The sequence below is a fragment of the Astatotilapia calliptera genome, chromosome 4, assembly GCF_900246225.1.
Source record: "Astatotilapia calliptera chromosome 4, fAstCal1.2, whole genome shotgun sequence".
In the NCBI taxonomy this organism is placed as follows: domain Eukaryota; kingdom Metazoa; phylum Chordata; class Actinopteri; order Cichliformes; family Cichlidae; genus Astatotilapia; species Astatotilapia calliptera.
Genome location: NC_039305.1, coordinates 27905181 through 27915255, shown reverse-complemented (window position 1 = coordinate 27915255; position 10075 = coordinate 27905181). Strand labels below are relative to the sequence as shown.

The following is a 10075-nucleotide window of genomic DNA, read 5'->3' as shown; positions in this document are numbered from 1 at the left end:
GAACAGTTTTAATCAACAAGCGCAATATGGATTCCTCTGCTGTTTGTCTAATTTCGGATATCAGTTTTCAATGTTAAATAAAAGTTTGTTTGCCTCCTCAAGGCATAGAAAATTATTTAAAAACATAACACCTTTATTGGGGTGGGACAAAATTTATTTAGTGTTACACTGTGATTTGGTTACTGTTTTACATGCGATATAAACAGTATGGAGAGCATAGTAGTTATGCTATAGGCTACTTGGCACGGACAACACTGACAGTGGAAGACACACACTAGACAGATATATTATCAAAGCAGTCAGGAAAGTTCTGTAATTACAGTCTGTGAGAGGTCCCACTTCCAGTTTCTTTACTTTTTCCATTCACTGTTAATTATCTCAACTGTTACGAATTGTCCAAAGAGCAGTGACCTGCATGCTATTGAGTACTGCTCTTCACTTTGGCCACGAATTTTTTCTCCTTCACCCTCCTGTTCTGGAACCAGATGGTAATCTGTCGCTCTGACAGGTTGGTCACGGCCGAAATCTTTCTCCTCTTGTCCTTTGTGATGAACTTGTTGGCTGCGTACTCTTTCTCTAGCTCTTTGAGCTGGACCTTGGTGTAAGGTATCCGTTTCTTCCTGCCTCGGCGGAAAGACAAGCTGTCGTTCTGGTGCGCCACCACATCTGTCAAAGAGAAAAAGCCAGTCTGAAGGTGATGGGCTGCACACACCATGATACATTTTCAAGCTCTACACTCCACGATTGCTGTAATAGTGTAAGTGCGATAAAATATTTGTCGAGCACAATTTAGCATCTTTAAGGAAGTGAACGGGAACTTTATGTTTCGATCGGACTGGATACAATCCTGCGAGGCAGACGGGAAACGAATATCTGCTGTCTGGGTTAAGTTCAAATTGACCTACAAAAATGGCGTCTTTAAACACAGTGCACGCATCTATTCTACTCCACATAGACTGTCACAAGGACAGCATTTTGTGTCTTCTCTTGACTTTGTGTTTACAGTGTTTTTAGTTTAATTCTACATTTGTGCGATGTGTGTGTTAAATAAAGAGAGAAGTGGAGTGGGCGTTAGGGTTTTTCCTGTTCACTGTGAATATTGGGCCAAGAGGATTAATTATTTCCATCATTATTATTGAATTAATTACAATGTTAATAATGAAAGTAAATTTTCCTGTTTATTTAATTTATTTATTCATTCATTAATTTTAGCAGTGGCAGCAGAGTAACATGTCTCTCATCATAATAACCATTATGATAACCATTAAATTAACTGGAAGGCCCCAGCAATAAAATGATTATCTCACTTGGTTAATAAACGATATTGAACGAAACACCAAAATGTTTTTCACTCTCCACCAAGAGATGGCAATGCAAGGCTCATTTCTAAGTTAGAGTCTGCAACATGTTGGTATTTTCACAATATCAAGGATCCAATCAACATGACGTTAATTTTCACTTGTACGTGACGCCCTAAACTAGATGGGGATTCAAGGGCAGTGATTAACCTCAGCCATCACAAACCTCAAGCACATTATTGCCTTGCTTTTGCAAAGAAACTCGATGCATTAACCGCCTAATTTTAGTCCAAATTTATGAAGACGATAATTTACTATCGGAGCAAATTAATCATCCGAGATGTTTTTTGTTTTAACAAATGTCAATCCTTTAATTTCTTAATTGTTATTAAATGTAATTTTTATTAAATAAATATGTTCAGTTGCGTCATAGTTACAAAAAATCTGTTAGAGTTCTGTTTAACTGTTTTAAAATCGTTATTATGAACCTTGAAAGCAGCAGTACTCACCAGCAAGAGCGGACTTCCAGAGGTGGCCGGCCTGTCCCTGATCTTTGGAGCAGTACATCTGTCCTCCCCAGGCGTTGGTCAGAGCCCAGGGCTGGTAGCTGTCCATGGGCAGCAGTGTGTCATGGCGCGGTTCCCCGGTGCCGAGCGTTTGGACCACCGACACATCCAGGTAGCTGGCCATCGACTGGTATGGGCTGGGCATAGCCATGGTAAAAGGCGAACTCCTTGGCCCGGTGGTTCGGATATTCGTCTGAGCTCACTGTTGTGTCCATGTACTGTGAGCTGAGAGCGGCTCCGGCCGCTTGTGTACAGGACTTAAGAGGAGCCCGACCCATCCTGCATGGGTAGTAGCCGTTACCAAAGTAGCTGTAGGGTAATGCGGTTGCGGCCGACGAGTTCTGGTGCGGCACAGCCGCACATTGCTTCCCCGAAGAGGCAGCGGTCTCACCGGAGCCTGAAGCGGACACATCCATTGTGGAATACCCACCTGAAGAGTGCACCAAGCTGGACGGGTGGCCACCCAGAGCAGCGGCGGCCGCCGAATGTGCCATGATGTTGCGGCACTGGCTTGCTGCAGTGGCAGCGGCAAAGTTGCCGCTACCTACCAGCCCCTCCATGTTCTTGTTCAACTCGTCCACGTTGTTGTCATACACAAACATTACCGTTTCCACTGGCCAGCGAGGATTGAGTACTAAAGAGGCTGTCATATGCCCCACCCTTCCCCGTTTTGGCCTTCGTGTGCCTCAGACTCCGTCCGTTCCTGGCGCTAAGCTGCTACATTTGCTGAATGAGGCTGATCACTGGCGCTCACTACACATACATACATATACACACACAAATACAAACACACAAACGCAGCTCAAGAAATGTACTTGTACAGCACTATCATAGCACGGTATGCTGCTTTGTTGGAGTGACGGCGTGTCATTCGGTAGCAAAGACTCCCACTAACCGGCCGGATCTCCACTTACATCCCAGCCGCAGCCTTGACGCAACAAGCCCCCTGGACCAAGAAGTAAGGGGAGCATAACTATTGGATGAGACAGGGGTGATCACGTGATGGGACAAGCGCAAAAAGAAGAGTAGAAGAGACTAGTTGAGGACTGTCAGTGAGAGGAGGGAAAAAGCATTTTATGAGTTTCCAGCTGTGATATGAGAAGGGAATGAGCAGATTCGCTTTAGCTTACTGTAGTTTGGTTTACTTTAGTTTGTCTCTGCAGCTGCCTTTGCGTCAGACTCAAGTCTGTGATGTGATGTTCTCTGGTCGATACTAAGAGTGACATTACCTTAGTCTGCCTAAAAACAGAAAGAAAGAAAGAAAGAAAGAAAGAAAGAAAGAAAGAAAGAAAGAAAGAAAGAAAGAAAGAAAGAAAGAAAGAAAGAAAGAAAGAAAGACAATGAAAATAAATCACTCGACCAACTTCTTTTGTGTCGTGCATAAAAGTGCGTGGTGCAAATGGACTCGCCAATATCTGAAATCGACTCGCCAATATCTGAACTGACCGTTTAGATAATCACTTTTTCAATAACTATACTCTCCATTCTACACTAACAGCACACCTGAACCACAAGAAACAAAAATGTAAACTGTAAAGTGTATAAGTTTCAAACTGATTTGAAACTTATACACTTTCAGAGAAACTGAAATTTTGTTGTGTAAATGTTATTTATTTATTCAATATTTATTCTTCTTTTAATATGGAACTCCAGATGCTCAGTTTTATACAGATGTGAACACATTTAAAATCGGTGCTTCTCAAATGCATGAAAAACGTATTATTAATTTATCATTACCGTGAATGTTTTCAAGCCTTCAAAAGCAAAGTTTGGCTATTAAAATAAGTGCACCCACTGGAACATTTCTCCACCTAGTCAAAAACCAGGTTTTAGTTTAACTCGCTCTCAGTCGTTCTGACTAAAGTAAACGTTAAGGAGATTTATGGAAGGGTTTTGGAGTTCTTAAAACTTGAGAAAAACGGCTTTGGTTGAAAGTGTCTCAGAAAGGTTTCCGCGGCACTCAAGGGCCGTTATATTAAGAAACAATTTCACTACGGGGAAGTTATTGTTCTCATTTTTTATAGGAGACGGGAACTTAGTCTGCGCTTGGTTTGAAATTAATCCTTCTGATGCTCCTCTATAGTGTAATTGAAATTACTGTAATTATTTTTATTTTGAATCACTCCATGTGCCGTATACATGAAGGCTAAATAAGCCGTAAGTGAGAAATTAGTGAATTTCCTAAAGGTTATTAATGAACATGAAGACATGGAAAAGAAATGGTTGGTCAATGAAATACTGCAGACAGGAACCATTATTTTGCTTCAATACATGTTTTATCTCTGGCCTGCAATGAACCTATATGACTACTTCTTCTGCAAATAATTTAAAAGGAAACTTAAAGATTAAGCATTTTTTCTGTTTTTTATTCATTCTAGAATAATTTTGTTCAAGTTCATTATCTACAGAAAGCAGATCTAAAGAGAAATGTGGTGGGTAAAATAAACTCCTTACACATTACCATGAGCTCTTAACCCGAAGCTTCCAGCTTAAAAGCGTAGGGCCACTCATTTGAGTTCACTGGATTTTCATCATTTTCACCAGGGAGTCCGCCATTAGGCGCATATACGGTGGGGAAGTTCACTTTTACGTGTGCCGCAGAATTAATCCGAACACGTTAATATCAGACTTTGTTTTCAGTAACATTACAGTGACAGACTTTAGGATCACGTGTAAAGCCAACAGCCTGTACAATGTGAAGAATGCGGAAGTTTACTTCTCACCAAGCTACATAAAGAGGAAATACGTATCCAGATCAAGTCTTTGTTTGAGCTTTGTGGTCATAGAACAGTGGCTGGATCCGTACAGTATAAAGAAATAAGCCGTTATAATGGACTTTAAATAAATAAAATATAATAATCTGTGCAATCATTTAAATGTTTTGAAATGTATTAGAATTCAAAATTAGCAACACAAGCTGAATGTAAAACTTGTATCTAAAATATATTCTTACACATGTAACCATCACGGTGTTTATTCCAGCTCACTATCAGGTGAACTCGAATAAACACTATTATATTTAATATTTATATAGCGCTTTTATACTAAAAGTGAGCACTTGAAGCGTTTTTCTTACTCAAGGTCTCAATCAAGCATTCACACAAGTGCTTTTTTCTATGCATGAACACTTTTAAAGTAATGTTCATACACTCGGATGGCTGCAACTTGCTCACAGACACTTCTACATGCAGGTTGGGGAAACCAGTAGACGACCGGCTAAACCTCCTGTCCAATCCTCACTTGCCGTCACAATATGACTATACTATCACAATATCAAAACAAGGAAAGAAAATATTCGTTTTAATTCTATATTTTTGTTGTAATATCTTTAATTGTTATTGACAGTTATATAAACATTTCGCTGTGCAATAGTTCTGTGTATGTGACAAATACAATCTTAAATCTTGAAGCTGCCAATGAATAAATAAATAAATAAATAAATATTCACAATATTGCCATCAGTTATATTCATATGCAACATTTATTTTCCTTGTGTTGTTTTAAAGCAAATGAATAAGTCTGAAAATACAAGTGAATGGGGCGCCAGTATGATAAATTTACACAGTTAACATTAAGTCCATGATAAGCATAATATCTATAATTGTTATTCTGAAATATCACCAATATAGTCCGTAAACATTATTGATAGGATATTTTTAAATTTCTATTCCTAAATAATTTAAAAATAATTTTTTTTATCAACATAAGGAAAATTAATCTCCCATGTTAGTTTGGCATTTATTTTACTTATTTCCAATTTATTCTGACGAGGAATCAGTAGATTGCGAGGTTGAGGGTTTATTTTTAAATTAAAATAATATTTTGTATTTTGCCCAACAAAGTAGAAAGCTTAAAAATGCTTCAGTAGACATAGTCCTTTAGAAATGAAAGGAAATAAACAGCTCAGTGGTGACGTAAATGCAGATGAATCACCTGCTCAAATCGACGCTATTGCTTTGTATAGCTGAAGTCTTCTGTTCAAAAATATTCAAACCTTGCAGCGTGGCCTATTGCAGACAAGACTTCACAAACAAACCACCCAGACAGTACGACTCTAACCCACAGTGTGGTCTGCTGTTGGTGGGGGTGTCAAATGTCAGACCGCCCCCGAAGGTCAAGGTCAAGTTTAACGTGAAAGGTGGGTGGGTTGGGGGGTTACAGCCAGAAAGACAGACATATTGTAATGAGTTCAACTTCAAGTTCAAGACCACCGCACACCTTGAAACTCACTCTCTCTCTGTCTGCGTGTGCTTGTGTGTCACCATGGTTGTGTTCAAAATTGCTTAGATGATGCCACGCACGGATGAGGCCCAATGTTACCACTATAACCGGTATGGAGTTAAATCAGCAGACTGCAATTCACTCAAAATGAATCGTGAATAAAAAATAAAACCATTCTCAATAACATAGAAGTCAACAGACTCACAGAGAGACTGAAAAGTCGTTTCTGAAAATAATAATAATAATAATAATATTTTCACTTTCAAATACACAGCGCTATGAGGATAGTACACTTTATTTCAAGCCTGAATCGTCCTCTGGTCTTCGTCAGGGCATTTTGTCATGTATGTATTTTCCCTTCTTAATCTAAATACAGTCTATAGACAAATAAAGCTAATACATCATTTATTTTAGAAAAAGAAAATGTTGTGTCGTATTCATTGATACATTTCATTAGTTTCCTAGGCTAACCCTATTTCTCTGGGCCACTGTGAAATTACTAAAACATTCCCAGTCTCATTTTCCCCATATTTCTGCAATCCATGAATCGAAATCAGCGGTATAGGTTATAAAATGTCATACAGTAAGTGAGAGATGGAATTTAACGGCTAAAGCAAGCATAAACTGATATATTTTATTTTAAGAAATTTACACGGTAGGTACGTGGGATGTTCTACCTCCTGAACTACGGGAGTGGTTCCTGCCACAAGGGTGGCTGGCACCCAAAAGGTAGAACATGTCAGTTATTACTCGGAAGATTTGTGGTTTGATTCCTAACCGCTTCAGTCTGCATAACTTAGAAACAAACCCCAAGTTGCTCTCCGCTGTATCCATCAATCAGAATGGGTTAATTGAACACGATTTGAGCGCTCAGGTAGAGCAGGAAAGCGCTATAAGAAGCAGGGCATATAAATATTGGAAAACGTAACATCAAAAGAAAATAGAGCCGACTACGCGTTCCCCAGAAACGTTACAAACTGTACGTGTCAAATTATATCTGCGTCGACTTAATCATGTTTTAATGTTTTGATTTCATTTGGTGATAGTTATAGGTTAATTACAACCGATTAGTCTGCGCAAAAAAGAATTAAATAAATACACATCTAAATGTCCTGTTTTTACCCTCATAAAGGCCAGTGGAACGGTTTCACAGGTCTTCTAGCATTTACTTTTAGAAATCCCGCGAATGTAAAAATATCGTATATGCTATATCAGTTATTTCATTTGATGACTTAGTACAATAGACTTAGATTAAACGTATAAAATCACCCTGCCTAATAGAAAATAATAAATTTATATAGGGGTTTAGGGTTGCAGGACTATAATATAATAGAATATATTAAGCTGGAAAAAAAATGGTATTACAACATTGGACACATTTTAGAATGTTAAGATGAGAACAAAACTGGTTTCATACAGTATTATGTACTTCTCCCTTTGGCTTTCTGTGTAATAAATTGTGAAAAAGACGGTTGCGCAGATCGATCCTGGTGCTTTTACGTGGTCTTGTCTTATTCTCCATCTTGAGCAAACTCTTGAAGGTTATCATTGCATTGCAGGTTTGTTTCAGTTTAAAGAACTGCATCCATTGTAATTTCACAGTGCATCCAGGCTTGATGCAAATGCAGTAAACAAGGAACATTTGCAGCCTGACAATATGGATTGAAGTATGAAAAACGCGCCGGTTTCATAACACAATACCACTTCCGGCTTTCTTTTAGGTTACCTGATCCCAAAAAAGAAAAAGAAAAAAGTCTGAGCTGTCACCTAATTGACATGACCTGTCCAAAGTTCAAATTTATTCCAAAGGTGCCGTGGCTGAAAGTAATTCGTTATCCAGACTTTGTCTTTAACTTCATTAGACTTAATGTCACTCATCTAAATTTAATTCAGCAATTTACATCCGATAAAAAGCCGTAAGAGCTTCAGTAGAATAATGGAAGGAAAGTTGCCAGGCAGTGGCTGTAATCTTTACACTAAATTTCCAATAATGTTAGTTACATTTATACCTCTAGTTTTATAAAGATATATTTAGAAAATATATGCTGTATAGTCAATATATCGAACTAATTACTTACTATGGTATAAGTTATTAATTAAAGTACCGGTATATACAATAGTGTAGAGGAACTAGGTCAAGCATAATGCTGTAGTATTTTTTTATTTAGTATTTATTTATTTATTGTCATTGTCAAGAACAATGAAATTGCGTTTCGGGCTTCCATACAACCCCCAAAAAAGAAGAAAATAATAAATACCCCTTAAAACCCAAGTGTACATATTTAACCCAGTGTGACTCCAATGCAATAAGACAATCCTTAGCAATAATGTTCGTAGAAATTCAGACAAAGACCTGAGAAACATGACAAAATACAACAATGCAACCCATTCAATATTATTGTACTGTGAGATATGATATCAGATATGATAGTTATCTATTTAAGAAAGAAAGTATCTACGATTAATCACATGAATGTGTGAATATATTATATTTGTAGGAAGTGTATAAAATACCATGCAATCAACATATTTAGCTGATTGTATGTAGCTTATTTAAACATTCCTGAGTTTAGCTGCACCAGTCAGCAGTGTTTCAAATTTTACCTTTTTTACCTTTTTTATAATCTTCATGTTTAATTCAGCAGTAAAAACATATTAAATCATTAGGGTATTCAGTATTGATATAAAATCCTCGAACTTTATTTCAAATATGACTTCACACACAAACATTTAAATACACTATGGAATAGCATTGTTAAATAAAGAGTGTAAAGGTAATTTTGTACACACTTTGAAAACCTCCATTCACAAAATGGACAACTTGGTCCTCTAAAGAGCAATATACAATCTTGAAAAATTATAGTAAGTTAAAATTATAAATTAAGCTACATAGTAGAATAAAGTTTTCAACACCCTATTAACTGCAGTCATGATATGTATTAACTCAAAAAATAACCTGATTTGAGCCAGTTTAACTCACTGTATGCCACAGGTCTAGATCTATGGAATCCAAGCTGTGGCCCTCTTCCCCTGCTCTCCCTATGGTCTTAGTGGAAGGTTGGCTGTCAAGAAGCCATTATTGAGGAAAGGAAACAGGGTGAAAGGGGTTAGGTGTGAGAAATTACACAAGAAATGGACTAAACATCAGTGCCAGCAGGTCTGATGGAGTGATTAATGTAAATTTGACATTTTGTATCAAATCATCAGGATGTACAGAGGAAGTCAGGGGAGAGGTACATCAGTGAGTGGCCACAGGAATCTGAAAGGGTTGTTTTCACACCTGCGGTGTTGAACTTCTTTAAACTCCGGTCTGGTTTGTTTCCACCCTGGCTGCAGTTCACTTGAGCAGATGTAAGCCTAGTAATCAAACTTGGGTGCCAACCAAAAACTGCTTTGAAGGAGGTGGTATAATGAACTGTAGTGTGGTTAATTTCAATTCAATTTTAATTATACAGGGCCATATCACAACAGCAGTCACCTTAAGGCATTTCTTGTAATCCGGACTGTACAAAATTAATTTTATGACTTTAGACTTGAAAAAAATGTTCTAAGACTTGTGACTTGACTTGGACTTTTACACCAATGACTTGGGACTTAAATTGGATATGAACCTGTTTACTTGAAAAGACTTGATATTTTACCCCAAATATTAAATTTAAAACATATATTATATAAAAAGTGCGTACCATTAATTCATTTAATTCATTCTTACCACACTCCGTATGTATGTGTGCAATGACTGTAGCACAGCCAATCAAATAAACTAGATTAAAAAAACAACAAAAAAACATTTCAGACAAAATTTTGGCCAGTAAGGGCGGCGGGGGGGGTACATAAATTCAAATTCAAATTCAAATTTTATTTGTCACGTACACAGTCATACACAGTACGATATGTAGTGAAATGCTTGGACAACTGCTCGTGACCTAAAGAAAACAAAAAAGGAAAGGGCTATGAATAAGATAGGAAATAAATATGAAAAATTAAAAA

General features: G+C 37.5%; 1 pseudogene; it reads right to left on the bottom strand.

Annotated features, from left to right (window-relative positions):
* Window positions 1-369: 369 nt before the first annotated feature.
* LOC113020077 (homeobox protein Hox-B13a-like) lies at window positions 370-2514 on the bottom strand (annotated as a pseudogene).
* Window positions 2515-10075: the final 7561 nt, after the last annotated feature.